Source organism: Triticum aestivum, chromosome 7D (genome assembly GCF_018294505.1).
Source record: "Triticum aestivum cultivar Chinese Spring chromosome 7D, IWGSC CS RefSeq v2.1, whole genome shotgun sequence".
Lineage (NCBI taxonomy): Eukaryota > Viridiplantae > Streptophyta > Magnoliopsida > Poales > Poaceae > Triticum > Triticum aestivum.
The window spans coordinates 304,637,352-304,649,254 of record NC_057814.1 but is presented as its reverse complement, the minus strand read 5'-3'; positions in this window follow the sequence as shown (position 1 = coordinate 304,649,254).

Here is an 11,903-nt window from a genome sequence, read left to right as displayed (position 1 = left end):
AAATAAAGATGACCCTTGAGTCTGCAGAACCCAAGGTAAAAAGGCTTAGGTAGGCAAATGGTAAAACCAAGGTTGGGCCTTGCTGGAGAAGTTTTATTCAAAGCGAACTGCCAAGGGGGTCCCATAAATCACCCAACCGCGTAAGGAATGCAAAATCAAGGAACATAACACCGGTATGACGGAAACTAGGGCGGCAAGAGTGGAACAAAACACCAGGCATAAGGCCGAGCCTTCCACCCTTTACCAAATATATAGATGCATTAATTAAATAAGAGATATTGTGATATCCCAACATATCCATGTTCCAACAGGGAACAAACTTCATCTTCACCTGCAATTAACAATGTTATAAGAGGGGCTGAGCAAAAGCGGTAACATAGCCAAACAATGGTTTGCTAGGAAAGGTGGGTTAGAGGCTTGACATGGCAATATGGGAGGCATGATATAGCAAGTGGTAGGTAGCGCGACATAGCAATAGAGCGAACAACTAGCAAACAAAGATAGAAGTGATTTCGAGGGTATGGTCATCTTGCCTGAGATCCCGCAAGGAAGAAGAACGAGTCCATGAAGAAGACAAACAGATGTAGTCTAACGAATCCTCACAACTCCGGAACGAAACCGAAGCTAACGAGAGAAGCAACCCGGAAAGAAACAAACAACATAGTAAACAACCACCACATACACATGGCATGATGCCCAAACAAGTATGATGCATGTACAATTTAATGAGGCATGGCATGGCAAATTGCAACAAACAACACTACAAATTAAGTGGAGCTCAATATGCAACGAGTTGCATATTGACAAAACACCACATCAATTATTTAGTTCTCTCTCATTTATGTACCCAACAATATTAAATTTTTTAAACATGGCAAGAGGTGAAGCATAAGTAAACTAACTATTTAGGCAAGTTTAAATGAGGCCGGAACAACAAATAACAATTCCGGAAAATCCTCATGTGCATATTTAAGATTTGGTACTGTTCTGCCCTAAGCACAATTTTAATGTTGTTAAACAGCAAAATAAAGTGCACCATGTTAAACTAGGCATTTTTCAACCCCATTTACATATAAAGTTTATTAAATTCTGAGTTACGGTTAAATAGTATGAAATAAATCATTTTAACATGCTATTTATGCAAATTAATTCAAACAACACATTTAGACATTTTAAACATGGATGCAAGCAGCATATTATGAAACTAGATAAAGTTCTAAGCATTTTTCATATATATATCATTTTAAACCGATGCACGGTTAATTAGTTATTAGATGCATGAACATATAGGGGTTTTTCTGCAAATCTGCAATACTCTGGATAATGGACAAAATCGCAGAGCCTAAAAAAATAAACTCTAGGCCAAATCTGGACACGAAGCCCAACAGAGGGAAAAGGCCGGGGGCTGCTCACCCATGGGCTGAGGCCCGACAGGAAGCAGAGGAGGCCTGGCGCTGGCTGCGGGCCACGCAGGCAGATCGGGGCGAGGCAGGGCGTAGCCAACGCGCTCGGGAGAGCTGCCCCCATCGATGTAGGCGCACGGCTGGAGACGAACGGGGCCGCCTACAGGGGAAGCAGGGCTCGAAGAAGCTCGGCTTGGCGTCCATGGCAGTAGGGGAACTCGGGAACGGCGAGAATCGGGCGCGGAGGAGGCCAGAAGGCGCGGGGACGGCGGGTCCAGGCAGCGAGGCGGCAACCCGGCGAGATCCAAGGCGAGGCAGGGGGTCGGTGGCATGGTGGTTTCCTATACAGAGAGAGTCGAGAGGGAGTTGGGGACGCATAGAAGAAAAGAAAGGAAGGAAGGAGGAGAAGCTGGGGCGGGGCGGCATGGACCTGCTGCTGGTCCGGAGCGAGCTGTTCATGGCGGCTCGGCTTTAGGGTTCGGCGGCCATGGCAGGCGACAGGTGCCTGCGAGAAAGAGAGAGAGATGCTTAGGAGGAGGAATAAACCAGGAGAGAAAGAAGAGGCGAGGGCGTGACGCAGTTCCTGGCGGACGGCTCGCCGACGTGTGGCTCAGGGTGGAACTCGGCGCTCGGTGCGGGGTTGAGGACGAGGTGGAGGCAGCGCGGTCTCAGGGCAGGGGAACTCGGGCTCCTCTGGTGGATGTGGTCGCGTGGAGGCGCGGGAGTGGCGGCATGGAGCAGAGGGAAGGTGGCGGTGCTGGTGGGGTGGATCGGGCAGGTGGGTGGATCGGGGGGATCCCGAGGAAGATGCGGGAGAGAATGGCGGCGGCGGCTAGGAGGATCCCTAGAAATTAGGGATTTGGTCTCGGGTTAGACTAATATATATAGCAGATGAATTTAGGTTAGGGGATATTTGGTCCCTCCGATTTAAATCGGACGGTCAAGAAAGATAAGCTAGGAGAGTCCAACAAAGAAAACGGTGATGTTTTATAGATGTTAGGGGATGATCCGGACCCATCGGTAACAACAACCCGGGTCGGGTTTGGGACAATTTTTGGACGCGCGCGAGGGGTGGTCTGAGAGGGGTCGACAAAGACAAAGTGTTTGACAAAAGGCCCTGGAGAAGACAAGAGAGAAAACGAGGAGCAACGTTGCAAGTGTGGTTGGTCTCGAAACGGTCAATGATAGCAAGGGGGGACGCGGCAACTATGAGCGGATGCAAGTTATAAAGACAATGACGGCAACAATGCAATGCGGATGATGCTATGATGAATGCAACAAACAAAAATAACGCGCGGCAACAATGCAAAACATGGAAAGCGTCTGGAGCGTCGGTCTTGGGGCGTTACAACACTCCACCACTACAAGAGGATCTCGTCCCGAGATCTAGGATGGCACCGGAGAAAAACGGAAGAGGAAGAGGTAAAACAAAATTGCTTCTTTGACAAACGAGTGAAACCAAAGAACCTTGAGAGGTCGCAAAGCTTGAAGAAATGACACGACGGAGGTGAACAAAATTTAAAACACTCCGTTTAGCAAGAGGAACAAGGAACATTACAAGAACCTTGTAGGTTGAAAGACATAAGAAAAAGGGTTACAATGGACAAGTATATGCAAGCACTCCGGTTGAAATGAGCTGTACAAGGAACGATAAGGATCAATTACAACAACACTCCGGTCGGAAATGAAAAGAATAGAATTTGAAGTTGGCAAAATGAAAGCATTTGGATGAGACTCCGGGTAAAAGAGGAATGATAGACACAACACTCCGGTTAAAACAAGATAACGAAGGAATAAGAATGATATAATTTGGACAGCACTCCGACTGTAAATGGAAGGAATTACATGAACTTGAGAAGATGGGATGACACTTGATGAAATCAGCAACACACTGCCTCTGGAACTATTGAAAGAATGGCACAATGGGTCAGAAAGATTTCAGACAGCACTCCGGTTGAGAAGGGACGCAAAACATGACAGAATGGGAAGAACTTGAAAAGAGCCCGGTTGGAAATGGATAAGCACGAAAAGAACATGGTCCTCACAAACTGAGAAGATGAGTGAAGAGAGCAACATCACAATGCCTTCGGAAGAAATAAATAATAGAAGATAGATCCTTGGAATAAAGAATGGAGAAGAAAATGACAACTTCTGCCACAAATGAGCTTGGAAAGCATCCTTCCAAGAAGGTTATAACGGAGTTGTTGGTAAATCAACAACGAAAGGAATAAGCTTGTTGTGGGCTTATGGAACACATCTCAAAATTATGAGGTGACAACCCGCCACTAACGGAAACAGTTGATTGGATTGAGATCAACAAGGAGATGAAAACTTCTTCACCAAGATGAGAAGGAAAAAACTTGATCATTGATAAGCACCACAAATAGCTACATTCCTTAGGGAAGGCTATAGGTGAAATATAACCCAATACAACTCCAACAAACGGATTGATTGGTTGAAAAGATCTCTTGAACGAAGATAAAATGATGGATTTAAATATGTCACTCTTTAAAACTTTGTGAATCATGAAACATAAAGAAATTGTCAGAAATGGCATAACGCCATCTCAAAAGATAAGGTAGAAAGAATTGCACTTTGGAATGCGAGATGAAGAATGCTTGAACTCCTCAAAACAAACATGTGTTGAGCACCATGTTTATTTTGAAGTATGGCTTGATGGATCATAACTTCGAGATAATTCTTGAAGAACAATTGAAGAATGAAAGGAATCCTTGATGAGCCACCATGTTGATCCTCCATGAAGAACTACGATAATAAAAGAATGAACAAACGAAATGGAAAGTTGAAAAGAACTCCGGGAGAAGCCTTTCAATGATTAGATGAAGTTTTGAAATGATATAATTGAAATAACTTGGAGCTCCGGAAAGAAAAGATGAACAACTTGGAACCGCGAATTTGATATCGTGAACGAACTCCGGAAGAAGGAATTAATCACTTGGAGGAAACAAGAATAAGAATTACATTACGCGTATCCTTCACCAATTTAGATTGATGACAAGCAACGGATTTGGCATACTACTTATTCTCGTATAAAGGATTAAGAGAGATATAGCGTAAACTTGGGAAGGTCTTCAACGAACCACCGGTAGGATTGGAAAGAACGAATGAATCTATATGATAACGAAGGAAGAGAAATCTTGAACGAACCACCTCAATAATTGAAAATGAACAAAGAAAAGATAAGGAAACACCGGGAAGAATTAGAAAACGAATAAAGATACTTGACAAAATTTAGACACATGAGAACGAAAAGATCATGAACTGATTAGAGGATATTTGAATGGTGCACCGGTAAGATTTGGAGAATGAGATCTGAAAGCTGAGAATGAATAATTCTGAGATGATGAGCTCCGGAGAATCAAACTGAAAAGACTCCTAAAATGCTCCGGATGGGTGAAAAGAATTCTCACAATCGAAAACAATTATGAGAGGATGGCATCAATCTAGAACCATGAATCTTGAAGAGAATGGAGCAAGATTTAAGAGAAACTCTTCTTCAGTCTTCAAATGTTGAGAATGATGACGAGAAACACCACCATGAATTGTTGAGATACTCTGGGATGAAAACTAGAAAGGTTGAACCAACAATGAAAAGAATTTGAAAGATCTTGGAGAAAGACATTTGACTGATGATAATTCATTCTTACGTCAAACTTTGCAATGAATTTGAGAATAACTCTGCAAAGAATTAGAAGAGTTAGGTAAGATCCTGGGAAAAGACATGTGGGATATGGCCCACTCAAAGATACACCGTTGGAAAGATTTGCTTGAAAGAGAGATTACACCGGTTGAATTAAATGGCTTGAATGAGATAACAACCTCAAAATCCCTTGAACAGATTGAGAATGGAAAGCACGAATCTTCTGAGATATTTTCAAATCTCCGGAACAAATGAATAGCGAGAGCTGAATGATTATGAGCTGTATCGACATGAGAAAGCATTTGAAACAAGGAAATGAATATGACCAACATTGAAGGCTTGAATTTAGCCCACTGGAGAAGAAAGAGAACGAATAATGATGAAGTTAAGGCTCCGTTAGTATCTTCCTGAGAATCACCGGATAAAAACATTTACGGAAAAGAATGGAGAGGCTTCCTATCTATAAGATGGATACTTGATTAAGAAATCTGAGTGTTTGAAGAAAAAGGGTGGGAGGGCGGGAAAACAAAGACAACTTGGGACGGATGAAACAAACACCGTTGAGAAAAAACTTAGAATTAATCTCGCGAATGTGGAAAAATGATAGTATCAGCCTGGAGAGAAGCACGCCGGTTAGAAAAGGAATTGATATGACAACCTCAGTGTTCAAGAAGGATTAGTATTCACTTAGAAATATAAGAACACCATTTAGGGAAGGTATGGATCCACACTTGACATCGAAGCAACTCGAATACCACAAATTAAAACAAAACAAAGGATTGGCTTGCAAAATAAGCCGGAACAAACATATGATAGAGATTTTGTCCGAAGTTTTCGTGGTGGGGCCCACACAGGCTCGATCGTACAGCACCATCATGTACATGGCAGTGCACATGACATACGAAGCGTCCCCGAGTCGGCATAGCCAAGGACTGTTTAAGACACTACGAGACCACTGTAAAACCAACCGTGGAAAGGCGGACCACTAGACGTCGAACCCCAATCTCATATCATGCATCTGTCGGAAAGATATCCTAGGAGCTACTTGAATTCCCACTTATAAACTCCCGAAACTTTCTGGTTATGCAATCAGGTGTAGGGGATACAGGGGACACAATATATCTCACCCAAACTAACAATACCTAGATCCAGCTGTATCCATCCTTCAACACATAACCAAGAAACCTTCGGCAATCATTTACCTCAACCCTCGAAAAGCATCCGTTATACGAGTTATGGCAATACTCCCAAACTCCCGCCCCAGTACTGGGTGGCGTCGAGGTGATCTCACCAACAACTGCATAAAAGAGATTTTCGATGTCGGCGAGAATCAGGTATTCCAGAACTGCAACGATAAAATTGTGACGACAACACCTCGGAGCACCACAACCCCTAAATGTTAGGAGGCACCAAGAACAATGTTCCCATCACAAAACCATTGGAACGATTCGAAGATTCCCGTGTGATCCTAAAATTTTTTTAGTGAAATTTGAGGAGAGAAAAGTCAAAACTTCTACATCAGGAGGCCTCACCAGAGCGACGAAGGGACTGAGGAGTAAAAAGAATCCTACTCTCCGATATATATAATCCAAAGACTCAAAACAGTTTTTTAGACTCAACAACGTTAGCGATTCGATCAAGCAGGGGGCTCCTAACTCGGGGATGGCTCTAATACCAACTTGTAACACCCACGATGCGGCTATATCTCCCACGTGTCGAGGCACGACTTAGAGGCATAACCGCATTGTGGTTTTGTCACAACGAGGGTCATCTTCACACAATCCCATGTAATGAACAAGAATAGGATAAAGAGTTGGCTTACAATCGCCACTTCACACAATACATAAATAAAAACATACATCATTCAAGATACACACATAGACCGACTACGGTCAAATCCAAATGAAAAGAAGATAACCCCAAATGCTAGATCCCCGATCGTCCCAACTGGGCTCCACTACTGATCATAAGGAAACGAAACATAGTAATGACCACATTCCTCGTCGAACTCCCACTTGAGCTCGGTTGCGTCATCTGCACTGGTATCGTCGGCACCTGCAACTGTTTTGGTAGAATCTGTGAATCACGAGGACTCAGCAATCTCACACCCGCGAGATCAAGACTATTTAAGCTTAAGGGTAGGAAAGGGGTAGTGAGGTGGAGCTGCAGCAAGCACTAAGCATATATGGTGGCTAACATACGCAAATAAGAGCGAGGAGAGGAGCAACGGAACGGTCGTCAACTAGTAATGATCAAGAAGTGATCCTGAACTCCTGCTTACGTCAAACATCACCCAAAAACCGTGTTCTCTTCCCGAACTCCGCCGAAAAGAGACCATCACGGCTACACACACGGTTGATGCGTTTTAATTAAGTCAAGTGTCAAGTTCTCTACAACCGGATATTAACAAATTCCCATCTGCCTCATAACCGCGGGCACGGCTTTCGAAAGATAATACCCTGTAGGGGTGTCCCAACTTAGCCCATCACAAGCTCTCACGGTCAACGAAGGATATTCCTTCTCCCGGGAAGACCCGATCAGTCTCAGAATCCCGGTTTACAAGACACTTCGACAATGGTAAAACAAGACCAGCAAAGCCACCCGATGTGCCGAAAAATCCCGATAGGAGCTGCACATATCTCGTTCTCAGGGCACACCGGATGAGCAAGACATCGGGTTGGCATAGACCCTGGTTGCCCAGGGGGCGCCGGACATCGCTCGGTTTGGACCAGCACTCGAAGGAGCACTGGCCCGGGGGGGTAAATAAAGACGACCCATGAGTCTGCAGAACCCAAGGGAAAAAGGCTTAGGTAGGCAAATGGTAAAACCAAGGTTGGGCCTTGCTGGAGAAGTTTTATTCAAAGCGAACTGTCAAGGGGGTCCCATAAATCACCCAAGCGCATATGGAACGCAAAATCAAGGAACATAACACCGGTATGACGGAAACTAGGGCGGCAAGAGTGGAACAAAACACCAAGCATAAGTCCGAGCCTTCCACCCTTTACCAAATATATAGATGCATTAATTAAATAAGAGATATTGTGATATCCCAACATATCCATGTTCCAACAGGGAACAAACTTCATCTTCACCTGCAACTAGTAACGTTATAAGAGGGGCTGAGCAAAAGCGGTAACATAGCCAAACAACGGTTTGCTAGGAAAGGTGGGTTAGAGGCTTGACATGGCAATATGGGAGGCATGATATAGCAAGTGGTAGGTAGCGCGACATAGCAATAGAGCGAACAACTAGCAAACAAAGATAGAAGTGATTTCGAGGGTATGGTCATCTTGCCTGAGATCCCGCAAGGAAGAAGAACGAGTCCATGAAGAAGACAAACAGATGTAGTCGAACGAATCCTCACAACTCCGGAACGAAACCGAAGCTAACGAGAGAAGCAACCCGGAAAGAAACAAACAACATAGTAAACAACCACCACATACACATGGCATGATGCACAAACAAGTATGATGCATGTACAATTTAATGAGGCATGGCATGGCAAAGTGCAAGAAACAACACTACAACTTAAGTGGAGCTAAATATGCAAGTTGCATATTGACAAAACACCACATCAATTATTTAGTTCTCTCTCATTTATGTACCCAACAATATTAAATGTTTTTAAACATGGCAAGGGGTGAAGCATAAGTAAACTAACTATTTAGGCAAGTTTAAATGAGGCCGGAACAACAAATAACAATTCCGGAAAATCCTCATGTGCATATTTAAGATTTGGTACTGTTCTGCCCTAAACACAATTTTAATGTTGTTAAACAGCAAAATAAAGTGCACCATGTTAAACTAGGCATTTTTCTACCCCATTTACATATAAAGTTTATTAAATTCCGAGTTACGGTTAAATAGTTATGAAATAAATCATTTTAACATGCTATTTATGCAAATTAATTCAAACAGCACATTTAGACATTTTAAACATGGATGCAAGCAGCATATTATGAAACTACATAAAGTTCTAAGCATTTTTCATATATATATCATTTTAAACCGATGCACGGTTAATTAGTTATTAGCTGCATGAACATATAGGGGTTTTTCTGCGAATCTGCAAAACTCTGGATAATGGACAAAATCGCAGAGCCTAAAAAAATAGACTCTGGGCCGAATCTGGACACGAAGCCCAACAGAAGGAAAAGGCCGGGGGCTGCTCACCCATGGGCTGAGGCCCGACTGGAAGCAGAGGAGGCCTGGCGCTGGCTGCGGGCCACGCAGGCAGATCGGGGCAAGGCAGGGCGTAGTCAACGCGCTCGGGAGCGCTGCCCCATCGATGCAGGCGCACGGCTTGAGACGAACGGGGCCGCCTATAGGGAAAGCAGGGCTCGAAGAAGGTCGGCTTGGCATCCATGGCAGCAGGGGAACTCGGGAACGGCGAGAATCGGGCGCGGAGGAGGCGAGAAGGCGCGGGGACGGCGGGTCCAGGCAGCGAGGCGGCAACCCGGCGAGATCCAAGGCGAGGCAGGGGTCGGTGGCCATGGTGGTTTCATGTACAGAGAGAGTCGAGAGGGAGTTGGGGACGCATAGAAGAAAAGAAAGGAAGGAAGGAGGAGAAGCTGGGGCAGGGCGGCATGGACCTGCTGCTGGTCCGGAGCGAGCTGTTCATGGCGGCTCGGCTTCAGGGTTCGGCGGCCATGGCAGGCGACAGGTGCCTGCGAGAAAGAGAGAGATGCTTAGGAGGAGGAAGGAACCAAGAGAGAAAGAAGAGGCGAGGGCGTGACGCAGTTCTGGCGGACGGCTTGCCGACGGGTGGCTCAGGGTGGAACTCGGCGCTCGGTGCGGGGTTGAGGACGAGGTGGAGGCAGCGCGGTCTCAGGGCAGGGGAACTCGGGCTCCTCTGGTGGATGCGGGCGCGTGGAGGCTCGGGAGTGGCAGCATGGAGCGGAGGGAAGGTGGCGGCGCTGGTTGGGTGGATCGGGCAGGTGGGTGGATCGGGGGGATCCCGAGGAAGATGTGGGAGAGAATGGCGGCGACGGCTAGGAGGATCCCTAGAAATTAGGGATTTGGTCTTGGGTTAGACTAATATATATAGCAGATGAATTTAGGTTAGGGGATATTTGGTCCCTCCGATTTAAATCGGACGGTCAAGAAAAATAAGCTAGGAGAGTCCAACAAAGAAAACGGTGATGTTTTATAGATGTTAGGGGATGATCCGGACCCATCGGTAACAACAACCCGGATCGGGTTCGGGACAGTTTTCGGACGCGCGCGAGGGGTGGTCTGAGAGGGGTCGACAAAGACAAAGTGTCTGACAAAAGGCCCCGGAGAAGACAAGAGAGAAAACGAGGAGCAACGTTGCAAGTGTGGTTGGTCTCGAAACGGTCAACGATAGCAAGGGGGGACGCGGCAACTATGAGCGGATGCAAGTTTTAAAAACAATGACGGCAACGATGCAATGCGGATGATGCTATGATGAATGCAACAAAAAAAAATAACACGCGGCAATAATGCAAAACATGGAAAGCGTCTGGAGCGTCGGTCTCGGGGCGTTACAATATCCATGCCACAGAGACAAACTGCACCTCTGCCCTCTCACATTCCAGTAGGGCAGCCACCCTGTATCTTTGACGTGGGCAAACACAAATTCGATGGCACTCTTTATCGACCGCGCACTCACACACTTCATCCCTGTTTTCGATTCTATCGATATCTCACGCCGATGATCCCTCCTCTCTCCTCTCGTGGATCGCTCCCTCTATATATATGATATATCCATGACTCTGTTTCACACACATTGCATATGTTACATTTTTTTGTTTGAGATATCATCGACACATTGCCTCTGTTTCGCACAAACCATCTCTCTCACACCCATCCACATACGTACCTGCACATAAAGAAGAGGTGCACGCACGACGCACGTACTCACGTCTCATTCCCGGCCACACCCGCGTTGGTACACAATGGAGTTCATTTCTGTATGAAAAGGCAGCCCACGTGATAATTTGATGCGTGTAGCGGTTGTTTACTAGAAGGAGGGTCGTGTACCACGCGTACACGGAAGAAAGTTTGACTTGACGTGTTAGTATTAAATAAAGTTATATTCCTCAATGGCATGTGCAGAATATAAAATGATTGTCATCGGGGAAAAAGGAAATACGCTCCACTATATACAACGGAACCTGCATGCCGGGGTTTGTCTCTTGTCACATTATCTCACACAAGGCGGCGGCGGCCTCTCTCTCACCGTTGGTCACTGATCCGGCTACATCCCGTCCGCCGACAGAAAGGGAGGATGAGCATCGTTTCTTCATTCGACGGCGTCGAGGCAGCACGTCCCGATCTGCGGTACCCGTCGTTCTGTCTGACCAAGCTCCGGTGCGGTAGGGCCTTCGCCACTTGCTCGCCGCCGCCGTATGGGCAGATCCCGGCCGTCGCGCCCTCCTAGTTACATCCTGATGACCCTCGGGTATATAGCTTCCTTCGGCCTTGCTCCACTGCCCATCTTCCCACGTTGCTGCATGTGGATCTTCCCTAGTTCTTTGCCCAAAACGTAGCTCGGCCGGTGCACTTTCCATGTTGCAATCTCGTCCTCACACCGTTTTACATAAACAACCGTGTTGCTATCTTCCCTTAGGACAAGGAATGTGCTTCTTTTTTGTCGCCGTATGTGTCATCAATTGTTATTGGCCAGTAATTGTTTCCTTTCTACCTCTTTTTTTGCAAACAGGGCTATCCATTTCACCTCCTTGGTATTGCGACCTTTTGGTGAACTGCACAAATCACTTTTTTCTTGAGAGTGTCGTGCAGTTCTACTAAAATGTCACACGGACAACGTCTCTACATTTCAGTGCGACTGCACAAAGGGAGATTGGTTTTCCTAT